We start from the raw sequence: 14,350 nt of genomic DNA, 5'->3' as shown, positions 1-14,350 counted from the left end.
ATACAGGGTAAGGACGGCAGATTTCTTTTCCTAAAGGACGTTAGTAAATCAAATGAGTTTTTGCGCCAATCGGTAGTAGTTTCATGGTCATCGGTGCATTCTTAATTCCAAATTTTTTTATTGAATTCAAATTGCACCACCGGCCGTGGCGGGATTCGTACTCTAGGCCACAGAACATTAGCTGAGCTTTTGGATTGATAGTCCAGCGATAATAAGACTCGGTCATTACCTTCCCATTTAGTGGCATTGAATAGTCGGAGAAAGCTGCTCATGAAAACTCCTACCCATTTACCCCCGAAAATAGCCCCCTGCCTACTGCAGTTGTTCTGTTTCTGCATTTAGATTTACTCATTCCTGAAAGAACCAGCAGCTTTCCCATACACTGATAATTGAGTAAACTGGAATACAATCGAAATCATCGCTGCTAAAAATAGACTGAATTACCTATGGCCCTTCATTCAGATTCAGCCATGTAGCCACATCGAACCAATTCGTAGATATTCCGACGAATGTGAACTTTCCTTCGTTCCTCGCGCACGATATGACACATGGAGCTCAACAGAAGTGAATGATAGGCGCGGGATGTAACAAAGCTTAAAGAAGATCCAAACTACCGCCTCATTTGAAAGTGGAGACAACAGTGAGGGCGGGGGGGGGAGCCGTGTGAGGGGACCTCTACAGGCGGAACGTGTGAAAATTGTTGGAGTTGCTTTCCGATATATGGTACAATATTAATTTAAATTGGCCAAGGAAAGCAACGTCTGATGAGATTTATTAAGGGGTGATTCACGATCAAGTGATCACTTGCTATGCTGCACTGACAATGTATTCCAACTCCTGCCTCTATATAGAAGATCTTATTTCATTTCAAGTCGGTTTTAGGAAAATCCAAGTGATATTGCAGAACAGAAACCAGAATATTGATTCAGTGGGAGGAAGCAGAGGCTGATGATTAAAGATTGTTTTGCGACTGGAAGCCTGTGCCCAGTGGTGTACCGCAAGGATCGGTGCATTCCTGTTTGTAAAACATAGATATGAATTGCGGAATACGTTCCAAAGATCGCAGATGTCACGAAAATTGGTGGTGTGGTAAATAGCGAGGTGGAAAACCTTAGATGACATGCTAATATGGACGAGTTGAACAGCAGGTCAGAACATTGGTCGATGCAGATTAACCCTGAAGAACCTGTGATGATGCATTTTGGGAGGAGCAATAAGACAACGGAATACATAATGAAAGACAGAATTTTGGGAAGTGCAGAGATGCAGAAGGTTGCATGTCCAATGACCCCTGAAGACAGCAGGGCATAAGGATTAGGTGATTAAGAAGGCATATAGGATAATTTCCTTTATCAGCCAAGGCATGAATTTTAAGAGTAGGGAGTTTACAATGCAGCTGTATAAAATAGTTGTGACGCACGGCTTAGCAATAGGTCGCCAGTTTTTTTTGTACAATATACAAAAACACAAGCATTTGAAGCAAGAACAGTCCACCAGGCCTTCAAGCCTGCCCTGCCATTCAATACGATCATGACAGATCTATGCCGGTATCGGTTTATTTCCTACCCTACTCCCCCAACGCCCTCCATTCCTTGATCTATCAAACATTTATCCTCCTCCACTTTAAATACTTCAAATGATCGAGCCTCCAATATCCTTCGGAGCAGTGACTTATCAGCCTCTACGTGAAGAAATGCATATGTATCTCAGTTTTAAATGGCCAGCCCATTATCTTGTAGCTGCCCCCTTGTTCAAGGCTCTCTTACTAGTGAAAACATATCATCATATATCTTACAAAAACTCCTCAGGATCTGATATGTTTGGCTAAAATCACCTGTCACGCTGCAAAACTCCAAGGAATACAAGCCCACACACTTCAGTCTCTCTTCATAACACTCCTCGTGTAGATTGCTATAAGGAATATGAACTCACTGCGTGACAATAGCAGACAGAGAACCCATCAAATTGTTGAAAAGGAGTATGGATTGTGGAGAGGGCAGATGAGATTTACAAGAATAGTTCCAAGGATGAAAAACTTCAATCCTGAGGATAGATTATAGGGGATGGCACTGTTCTTTTGGAGAGAAGGAGGCCAGGAGCAGACTTGTTAGAGAAGTTCAAATTCATTGCAGAATTGGACAGAAAAGATGGCGGGAAATCCTTCCAAGTCTAGAAAAATGTAAAGAACGAGAAGGACACAGTTAATGTGATTTGCAAAAAAAAAGCAATGTGAGACAAATACTTCTACACGCAATGAATGGCTTAGACCTGCAATGCCCTTCTTTGAAAGAATGGTGGAGATAGCTTCAATTGAGGAATTCAAGAGCGCAATAGGTGATTATTTAAAGAGAAAAAATGTGCAGGGGTGCGAGAAAAAGGCGAGGACATTAAGTCATTGCGCTTATTTGGCTAGCTGGTGTGGACATGATGTGAAAACTGTATTTCTTCTGCGGCACAGTAATTCTGCAGTTCAATGGTATGCAGCTGATGTACAGCTACAGACCATATTCTGGAAAGTGAGGTTGGGTTGTGTTTTACAAATGGCGAAGGCACAACCAGCTAAGTGGTCTCATTCTATGTTTTCTATGATGTGAAAAAAACGCAATACCCTAAATGGCCAACTATTGTCTCATCTCAGAGCGCAGCCAAATAAATGCTTTTGAAGGTTGGTCAGTATTGCAATAGTCAATAGCACACAGCTTCATTGCAAAGGCAGGAATGAGAGAAGTGTCAAAAACTTAATTGGTTTGTTTCATGATAATATCTGTGCAATAGACATTGTCCCAGGACACCGGTCTGTCGCCTTGCTTTGCTTTCAATTTTTGGCTGTGGAACTTTCGCATCCAGCTGAGACAGAAACTTAAGTTTGTCACTTATCTTGCTCCAAAAGGAGTACAGCTAAGGTTCTCGAGGCTGATTCCTGTGACAGCAGGTCTGCTATTTGAGGAGAGACTGAGTCAGTTCGGATTAGATTAATTTGAGTTGGAAGAAGTGAGAGGCGTCTCACAGAAATGTATAAATTTCTAACAGGGTAATACAGGATAGATTCAGAAAGGATGTTCCCGATGTTGGGGGAGTCCGGAGTAGCGGTCACAGCTTGAGAATGAGGGGATAAACCTTTTACAACTGAGGTGAGGAGAAAGTTGTTCACCCAGAGAATCGTGAATGTGTGGAAATTAGCAGCACAGAAAGTAGGTGAGGCCAAAATATTGTGTGATGTCAATAAGAAATTACAATATATAGCTCTTGGGGCTAGATGAATCAAGAGATATTGGAGGGGACGGGGAGAGCCAGGATATTGAATTTGATGATCAGCCATGATCATAATGAACGTTGGAACAAGATTGATGGGCCCAAAGGCTTCCTACTGTTTCCAGTTTCTACATTTCCAGCAAAAGAAAGACACGATCATGCATTCAATACTCAGACACCAATGAATGTTCAAACTTTAGTATGTATGTGCATGCCTGGCATGGTGTTCGGACCTGTTATGTTCAGAGGACAATCCACTTCAGCATTATTTATATTTAATTTTCAGAGCTGGAGAAACAAAAAGCCGTTCTTGAAACTACAGGTCAGTGGAATGTCCTGGCTCCAAATATTGATGCTGGAAAGGACATGCTCCCCGTTTCTCCATTTGCCATTGGCTCAGTGAATTGTGATTCTGTTGTAGGCAGAAGCAAGACAAGAGTGATTTTCTTCAATTTAAAGTATTGACAGAAAGAAATCGCTATGTATCCCATTGAAATTTCACACAGTGTCTCCCTCCTTTGGAACCCTGCAACAAGTACCTTTATGCTGCACCCTAGTGCCAATTTCCTCGTGAATGCACTACAACTAGCTATTCTTGATCGTTAACTTTCATTGCAACAGCTTTTGAATTGGCATCGTGTACACGATAGAAAGAATAGAAATTTCAACTGCCAAATTATTGGGAATACTGAAGATTTTTGCCTTCAATCTTCAACATTGCCCGTTTCTTCATCATGGAGTCCATTCCTCTCCGGAACGACTTCCTGGGCTTCGAAAACGTGGCTCCAGATTTGACCATAAGTTCAACTTTTGAAACCAAAATCGGCTTAAGCGCCAGAATTATTTCACTCAACTTGTAGCAATGTATTTCGGTGTTCCCGCCTGAGCTTGCATTCTGATGATACCTTTGTACACTTAGTGCCTTTGTTATTTAGAAATTTGATTATTCCAATGTTCTTCTGGGCAAGGTACGATTATTCAAACACGTCTCTCATCATCAGTGCTAAATCACCAAAGCGCAGGTCCAGTTTTTTAACAGATATAAATTCCCTTCATCCATCACTCCTGAGCTTATTGATCTGCTTAGGCTTCTGAGATTTCAAAAACTAATAGAAAATTTTGGTCCTTGCATGAAAAACCTCTTCATGGCCTTGCACACCCCTAGTGATCATTACCTTCTGGCAGCACTGTAATCTTTCTGTGGTTTTCAAATACCAGCTTCGTGTGTGGACACGGTGCGGTCGCTGTATTTGTCTGCTCTCCCTCCTCATCTTCCTTCTGTCCTTGTCTATCTCTTTCTTATTTTTTCTATTATATTGATTTGCAAGTCTGTGTCTATTTCTGTCGTTCTTGTTACTTTTGCTATCACTTTGTTCTTCTCCTCTGCTTGCGTTCCCTTCACCATAAACTCGTTTTATTCCTTATTTCTGACGTCATTCTCAATTTTGCTCTCGTCTGCCTTCTGCTTCAATCAATTGTACCATTAATAGTGACTATTTATTTCAGAAAACAGTGTGAAAGAAAAGGTTAAAGGTAAATGTAAAGCACGCCGTTCCCTAAAGTCAGCAGAAGGGATCTTTCCTGATAACGAACTGTATTGTCAAGAACCACATAGAATAATGTGGGATATGATACACCAAAGAAACAGAGCTGTCAGAGCAGGTAACAATGGAGTCATCGAGATGTACAGAACAGAAAGAGGCCTTTCGGCCCAACTCATCCATACTGGTCAGGTTTCCAAAGCTAAACTAGTCCCATTTACCATGGTCCATATTCTTCCAACCATTTCCCATCCATCTGCCTGTCCTACGTTGAATTTTGTAACTTTACCCCCTTGTCTGGCAGTCCATTCCATAAATGCACTGCGCTCTGTGTGAAATAATTGCGCTCATATCCCTTTTAAATATTTTCCCTCTCACATTAAACCAATGCCATCTAGTTTTAAACTCCCCTATTCTGGGTAATGTACATTGTAAGAAGTTTCACAACACCAGGTTAAAATCCAACAGGTTTATTTGGTAGTAAACGTCACAAGCTTTCTGGGCTCTGCCACTCACCTGACGAAGGGACAGAGCCCCAAACCTGTTGGACTTCAACCTGGTGTTGCGAATCGTCTTACTGTGTTTACCCCAGTCCAACGCCGACATCTCCATATCATAATGTACCTTGGCCATTCACCTTATCTATGCCGCTCATGATTTCATGAAGCTCTGTAAGGTCAACCTTCATCCTGCTACATTCCAGGAGGAAGAAATCCAGCCTATCTAGCCTCTTCTTATAATTCATATATCGAGTCCATGGCGATATCCAAGGACAAAAAAAATCCATATTCCCTCATCTGACACTATCTGTAGAGGTCTATATTTTCGATTCCTCATATGGCTAGCCTCCGTTTTTCGTGAGGGGCAACTCATCTCGACAGCTACTCCACACAATGAGCTCCAAACCTTATATTCACAACACATCCTTCAGTGAAAACGTTTCCTCAGAACGACCTTGTGAAATAAAGATTTTCTTCACAAGTGAAAACAGTGTTACTGTGTATTCTACTCAAAGCGTTCGTCACTTTCGAGCCACCCTCATGCTCCTTTTTATTTCATTGGCAGCCCACATGCCAAAATAACGAAAATTTTCTTTGCTTTTGCTACAGAAATAGATAAGTTGAAGAAGCGTCTTCTGGATGCGGGTAAATGGCAAATACTGGTTAGGGGTGTATTTTGAAACTCAGCTTCAGTAAAGCATTGTCTTCCAAGTGAAAAGTGTGCATATTCTAAAGGAGGATGTTTCCCTTCACCCGACAGGACCAAGCAACATTTTTTTAATAACGCATTGTTTATTCAATTCAAGGGAATGGGGACCATATGGGAACGTACAGTTGCGCAACATGCTGCATAAATGGGACGAAGTGTGGCCTAATGGTAATGTCACTGAACTAATATTAAGCGGTTAAGACTAATACGAGTTCAAGAGGTTGTTAATTCGGTTAAGAAAATCCACAATGGAAAGCTAGTCTCAGTAGTAGAAACCGTGGTCATTTCACTGATTGTCGTAAAAAAAAATCCAACTGGTTCGCTATTGTCCTTTAGAGTAGTAGATCTGTCACCCATCGCTGGTCTCGCCTACATCCAGATCCGTACCAATATGAGTGCAGTATTACTGCCCTCTAAAGTTGTCCAGCAAGCCAGACTGTGTTAAGGCAATTACGGATTCACAAGAAATACTGACTTTGTCGCTAGTGCCCAAGACCCATGAAATAATCAAGAGCAAAAATATCAAAAATCGTTCACGTGACTCAAAGTAGAGTCCAGCAAACGCACACAGAATTAAAACCTAACATTTCTACTCCTCGTTGTCATCGGTAACCCAATCTGCAACAGCGCAACACAGTTGCACAAATTTCACTTCGCCCCCAACACTGCCCAAACAATGAAACTCTGAAAAGATAAATGTGGAATATATTCATTGGCGAACATTCACCATCGCTTCACACAAGGAAGACACACATCCTCTTCTGGCAAACATACATCTGCTACGATATCGAGTGCGGGTTCAAATGTCCTGGTAAACGAGGATTACGCCACTGCAGCAACAGCTTCAATAGAAGACGGTCCGAAGCAAAGTTATGACATAATTATTACATCTGGCATTATGCACCTCGCTAAATCGTATCAACTTGAATAGAAGTTAATATGGAGGTGCTGTCTAACTCTTGGTTATGCGATTCCACAGCTTATTACAGATCAGTCAAGTTAGTTCTCTACCGACAAGGACAGAAGCAAATCCTCAATCCAGAGAGACGTCAACAAGAACGGAACAAGAATCTTGGGCATTCATTGCTCCCAGTGCGGTCTCTGCTACATCGAGTAGTGTGGAGATTAAGCGCTGCTTGGGTGACTGCTTTGTGGAATAACTGCGAACAATCTGCAAACAAGGCGTGAGTGTTCCTGTCCCTTGCCACCTCATCTCAATAACTTGCTCTCATGCTCCTTTGAAGTCCAATGCAAACTGTAGTAGCAGCCATACATGTTCCGATTGCGCATGTTACAATCTGTAAGTCTCAAATTCAGTTCCAGAACTTCCGAATGTGACTATTCTCCTCAAATTTGACCCCCTTTTCTCGAAGATCTTTTTTTTCCAACGCAACACCCTTGCATCCATCCTTCCCTCTCTCCAGCCGGGTCATTTGCCCCTTCTTCTTTGCGTCTGCTCTCATTGAGCACTCAGCTTTACTTTTCAATGAACATATTATGTTATCATAACTAAATGTCCCATAAGAACTTTCTATACCTCTTCACACAATGAATAACACTACCGCTGTGTCGTACGCTACGCATTCTCTATTCGCTCCCACCTAACACTAACCTTCTACACTTCTCCATCTGCTGCACCCACCCGTTGTTCACACCAAATGCTCGAACTTTAGTTCTGACGAAGAATCATATTCTCTCGAAATGTTAATTCTGCTGTTCTCTCCACAGATGTCGTCAGACTTGCTGAGTTGTTCTAGCAGCTTCGGTTTTCACATGTAGCAGCCAATGTCGGCCATCTCTAGCAAAGCTTGTTTCCTTAGAAGGGCGCAGGGGAAAAAAACGCTGAAATCAGCAATTGGCAGAACATTGGCACATTAGTCAAGAATATTTGCATGAAACGAAATAAGCTGGACGTGATAGCAGTGTTGATATTAAGGAAAGAAAATAATGGCGAGGGAATAGGTAAGCCTCGCTGTCTAAATCTCAGCTTGTCCGACATCTTTATATCCCAGCGTTAAATGCAAATCTACCCAATAGTGATAGGTGCTTGATTTCCATGCTAGGATTTATGAAATATTTTTAGAAAGTTCTGCTACATATTCAGCAGTAACCCAACATGAAGCTCAAGCATCCACCACTATTGGGTAGATTTTGCATTTACTACTGGGTTATAAAGACGACAGACTAGCAAGGATTTCGATACCAAAGTTTGCATATTTACTTGCTGTCTTTAATGGAAAATCAGCCTTCTGCCAATCTCAGTGATAGTGACTTGAAATGATGTCAACAATTACCTCAGATTCTCCTTTACCTGCTGCGCGCTAACGTGGATTTGTGTGTGTGTGTGGTATTACATCGAATGGGCCCTCCAATCAGGCGAAATATTTTCTCTATGTCTGCACAGATAAAATTCATTAAGGTATAAATGAATCAGACAGCCGTCAATTTTCAAGTCACAGACACATTTGTTTGCCGCAACTTGTCATAAGTTAAACATTTAGTATTATCAACGAATGCTACTTTCGTCGTTATGTTTACAGACTGTTAATTAATTCCCTTAGCATTTTGCACTTCTTTTCAATGAGATTCATTATCAGCATTTCTGTTTAACCAGAACAAAGGTTGAACAACAATGTGCTAGGTAAGATTAGGAAAGTTCCATTGGCCAATTTTTGCCCTTAGTGAGTTTTTGATCACTGCTATCAATAATCATTGGTTCAATAGCTTATATTCGTGTGGTTGAAATCAGATAATTGCGTGAGGGCGCAGAAATATTCTGAACTTTCATACCACGGTTTCGTTTCAAGCGCATTGGAGAAGTTTTATTTTTCGCAACCATTGCCAGGTTATGTTTTTAGATCCTCTTTGAATTTGTGTGATTGGGCCTTCTACACCGTTATCGACTTGGATCCTCAATAAATGTTGGCGACCCAAATTTGTACTCATCCGGAACACTAATCATTTCTGCAGTAACATTTGCTATTCCTCCTTAAATTGTCATCAGTGCCAAAGCAAGCAGCACTTGTGCCCCAGAATCAGGTGGCTTATTGTTTCTATTTCCTTTATGATGTCCTAGTGTTGTAAAAGCTTCCGATTTACCAGCTGAACAAAGTCAATATCTGCCTGCAGCAGATCAAGACAATGGAAAAGGGAAAGCCAAGTAGTGGGAAGCTTTGTGAATCATGGATCCAAAGCAGTCTGCTTGGCTCAAATACAGGCCATTCTCAGTTTTTTTTGAACTGCCACAGATGAACCTCATGCAATCCACACTTTTGTCCAACGTACGCATGTTTGCCTTTTCAGGATTTGTTCTTAGTGACAGGGGGTGGACACAAAATGAGCGCCATAGTTTTCTGTCTCCTTTTTCTAATCGTGGGGATTTGGCCGTCGCTGGCTGGGCCAGTACTTATTGCCTACCCTTAGTTGCTCTTAAAGAGCAGTTGAGATTCAGCCACCTTGCTGTGGCTTTGGAGTCATTTGTACGCCAGGCCAGGTAAGGATTGTAGATTTCCCTCCCTAAAGGACATTAGTGTTAGCAGGACAACCCGTACATTGGCTTCTACTTCTGTGTAAAAGGAGCGCCACACGTAACGGGGCTGATACAAAGCCGCCAATGTCGCGCGCATGTCTTGTCCAATCTCAGCAGAATAAATCATATTCTGGCATTCGCAATTTTCCCATTTCTTGGCATGCAATGATTACGCCCCCCTCTCCCCACCCCTCCACACAGACACACACACACACACACACACACACACACACAGGCACCGCGTATTAACTTGGCTAATAAGGTCAACAACATATCAGTGGCAAGTAGTTGTCGTTCAACGCCCCCTTTGTCTTCCACAGAAATAGAAAACCTCTCTGATAGTTGGCAAGAAACAGGTAATATATGAGGAGAAAAGTTTTGACCTGACACACCATTCCCCGCCTTTATTATCTATCGAAGCATAACATTACACATTGTCTATCTATTAGTACAATGAAATCGTAAGATTCGGAACACTGAGATATTTATATTTCGTCTTGAATCTATGAGCTTGCATTCAGCGGGTATGAACACATAGATTCCTCATAGAATCCCTGCAGTGCATATAGAATATAGTGAGGAAACTGCTGACAGCACTTTCCTCACTATATTCTACATGCACTGCAGGGATTCTATGAGGATTCTACAATTCCGCCCATCTGACGTTATTGATTTGGTGGCAGTGTAAATCGAAGTAAACTCGAATATCAGAAGCAAGAGAACTGGAAAATGAACGCTGGCCGTAGCCCAATCAGTATTTATGCATAGAGGATTCGGCTGAAGTTATGATAGGACTTTATTACCGAATATCTATCGCCTTAGGTTACGGCCAGCTTACAACTGACTGCAACATTCACTCGCTTTCTCATCGTATGCTTTCAACGTTATGAAGAGCACTGGCATGCCAAGACCTGTCCTTAATCTCTCAAGAGAAAACGAGTGAGAAGGTGTAGAATCATGCTTTTTCTTTCAGAAAAAAAGTTATCAGTCATCAGGAAATGGAAACGCTGAGAATATGATAAAAGTAATTTACTGAGTTCCTACGCAGAATTATGCAATGGCTGATAGATGTTTAGAAATAAATTCTAGAGCAACTTTAACATAAATCGGAAATAAATTTGCAAAGGAAACATTTGTAAAGCTATACCGAAATAATCGATGAGTTCAGTTAGCCAGACAGCTCTTCACAACAGACGTCTGACGCGCTTGCAGAAGCTATTGCATGCTAAGAATGCTTACGCCCATTTACTGTCTCATTTCATTCCCGGGAGCTATAGCTTCAGTGGGGCGTTCCTCCCTCTGAAAAATATGTTTGCAACATCCCTATAAAGCAAATGCATGAAATGTGAAACAACATCCTGTTTGCATTTGAAGATATAGGAATGTGAAGACGGTAATACAGTGGCACATCAGTTATAATATTAAAGAGATGACGAGGAGATTATTAGCTTACGTACAAAATGAGTTCTGATTTTCTAGGTAGTTACCCTCAAAATATATTGTAAAAATATATACGTGCTGAAGTATCCAAATTGGAGGAGGACGGTGGAGGAGCCGACAATGCAAAAGTCCATTAAGTATCCTCTTCGAAGAGAGATTCCTCGTCTCCACATCATCAGCAAGACTGGAAATTTCCATCCCTATAATATTACTGCAGTCCTTCGCTGCTATCGATGACTTCAACAATGCCCGTGTACTCTCTTCTTTGTCTAGACTGGACTATTCCAAAGCGCTTTGTGTTTATCTTACTTTCCACCTTCGCACACTTGTATCAATGAAAATGCCTGCTTATATCGTAACTCGCTGTAAGTCCATTGGCTAATGTGTGATGTGCGCAATGACCTCACGGTTGCTTCCTGTCGATCAAATGCACGATTTTAAGATTTGTTTTACTTCCAAATATCCAAGGTATTTTGGGAGACAGGATCTACAGACATTTAGAGACGCAAGTACTGATTAGGGGCAGTCAGAATGGCTTTCTAAGTGGAAAATCATGTCACACAAATTTGAGTGAGTTTTTTGAAGGGGTAACCAAGAGGTAGATGAGGGCAGTGCAGTTGATGTTGTTCACATGGACTTTAGCAAGGCCTTTGACAAGATATCTCATGGCACAATGTTGCATAAGGTTAAATCTCACAGGATCCAGGGTGAGGTATCTAAATCGATACAAAATTGGCTTCTTGACAGAAGCCGGATCGTGGTTGTAGACAGTTGCTTTTCAAACTGGAGGCCAGTGACCAGCGGTGTGCCTCAGGGATCTGTCCTGGATCCACTGTTATTTGTTATTTATATTAACGATTTGGATGAGAATATAGGGGGCATGTTTAGAAAGTTTACAGACGACACTAAGACTGGCATAGTGCTCAGTGAAGAAAGTTATCTCCAAATGCAACAGAACCTTGATCAATTCGGCCAGTGAGCTGATGAATGGCAGATGGAGTTTAATTTCGACAAATGTGAGGTGATGCATTTTGGTAGATTGAACCAGAGCAAGACTTACTCAGTTAATGGTAGGGCGTTGGGGAGATTACAGAACAAAGAAATCTAGGGGTACATATTCATAGCTCCTTGAAAGTGAAGTCCACAGATGGACAGAGTGGTGAAGAAGGCATTTGGCATGCTTGGATTCATCGGTCAGAACATTGAATACAGGAGTTGGAATGTACAAGACACTGGTAAGGCTAACAGTTGGAATACTGTGTGCAATTCTGGTCACCGTATTTTAGAAAGGATATTATTAAACTAGAAAGAGTGCAGAAAAGATTTACTAGGATGCTACTGGGACTTGATAGACTGAGTCATAAGAAGAGGCTGGATAGGCGTTTTTCTCTGGAGCGTAGGAGGCTGAGAGGTGATTTTATAGAGGTCTACGAAATAATGAAGGGCGCAGATCAGCTAGATAGTCAATGTCGTTTCCCAAAGGTATGGGAGTCTAAAACTAGAGGGCATAGGTTTAAGGTGAGAAGGGAGAGATACAAAAGTGTCCAAGCGGCAATGTTTTCGTATAGAGGGTGGTGAGTGTCTGGAACAAGCTGCCAGAGATAGTAGTAGAGGCGGATGCAATTTAGATAGTTAAATTGGTACGATGGGTATAGAGGGATATGGGCCAAATGTGGGCAATTTGGGTTAGCTTAGGGGTTTAAAAGAAATGGGGAACATGGGCAAGTTGGGCAGAAGGGCCTGTTTCGATGCTATAAACTTCTATGGCGCTGTGACTCTAAATGTCTGCATGGTTACTATATTATTCCCACAATCGTGCTCGTCTGCACTCAATGCCCCAAACCCTGTCATTTCTGCCAGCGGTGCAACTGTTCAAATATCTATTCTGCTCCAATTCTGGTTCCTTGAGGTTATCTGATTTAATTGAAGTCGTCACTACCGGCCTTTCCACAACTTCTTAGGATTTGTGCTCAGGCCTTCCCTCACGAAACAGATCCATCTCAGTTTCACCCTTTCCTTCCTGAAGCCTCGACCTAGAACTTGCGTTTCTGCCCAAATATTTACTCCTCAGCACTAGTGGGTATTCAAATGACTTACTGCGAAATTTTCTTTACGGACATTCATTCGATGTCGACGCATTCATGTTACTATATCTGACATGCTCTGCAAGTTTCTATTGGTCTTATGTTTCGTGCGTTTTGGGCAATGGTGGGAACGTGTGGTCGACATTCCCACAGTCAGTATACTCAGGTACACAAGTGATTTTTTTTCTTAAAAATAAAGACGCCTTCAAGGTTGTATAATCACAAGTTCCAAACCAACATTTTTTTTAACCAATGCCTGCGCTTTGGGCCTTCGAAACGGGAACGCTTTTCGTTTTGTTGTCATCCATATGAAGCAAAGCGGACTGGGTTAAACATGTTGGGCTAATGGTACAAAACTACCCATTCAATGTTGTGGAACTAAACTCTGCACCAACATGAACTAATCGTACTCATGGAACTCATAGGACCAGGGCGAGGCAAATGACAGTGCTCCTCTGATTTATGAAGAGGTGACCATCCACTAATAATCAGTAAATTAATATCCTGTTTGTTTGTTGCACACACGTGCGAACAAGTTTGAGTTGAATATTGACCTCACATAACCTTCTAAAATAATGTGTAGAAACTAATTTTATATTCTGTCCATAGAAATAAAAAGTGGAAATTGTTTCATTCTCTGATTTCTTGGATGACGTGGGGGATTGGTAGGGCAATTACTTGGGGTGCAGGGATAGGGCCTGGGTGGGGTTGTTGTCTGTGAAGATTTGATGGGCAAAATGGCCTCCTTCTACACTGTTGGATCTTATGATTGTATTCTGTGCTTCTACGGTTGATAGCAACTGTTACACATGCACATGCAAGTGGTGTGAGGTGGTTGAGACAGCGGGAGAGAGACACTGCCTGTGTGAATGAGAGAGCTTGACTGCGTGTGTGCGAGAGAGATAGTATGTGTGTGTGCGTGCGTGCATGTGTGCCTGTGTGAACACGTGTGATAGAGCTGCTATTGTGCATTTTAGCAGGTTTAGTTAAGATGAGTATTCCAAGTCAATCTCTCTTTCGCAAATTGGTGCATCTTGGTTTTGCTTTAGCTTGACAGCGTACCATTCAGGAAAAAGATAGACTAATTCAGTGTTTCGAAAGAAAAAGGCAAGTTTATTTACGTCTGAATTTCTGGATAAGACAGACGGTATGGCAAAATCGGCTGTATCAAGGTCATTCAATTTTACATTGAACCAAAGCAATTTGAATGTTAATAACAAGTTCCATTTCCAAAATCATCAGCTTTTACACTACAGTGCGAGATGTTAACATCGTCATGACTGATGATCCTTTAT

Source organism: Carcharhinus amblyrhynchos, chromosome 16 (genome assembly GCF_965287045.1).
Source record: "Carcharhinus amblyrhynchos chromosome 16, sCarAmb.v2.hapA, whole genome shotgun sequence".
NCBI lineage: Eukaryota > Metazoa > Chordata > Chondrichthyes > Carcharhiniformes > Carcharhinidae > Carcharhinus > Carcharhinus amblyrhynchos.
This window is presented reverse-complemented; position numbering follows the sequence as displayed.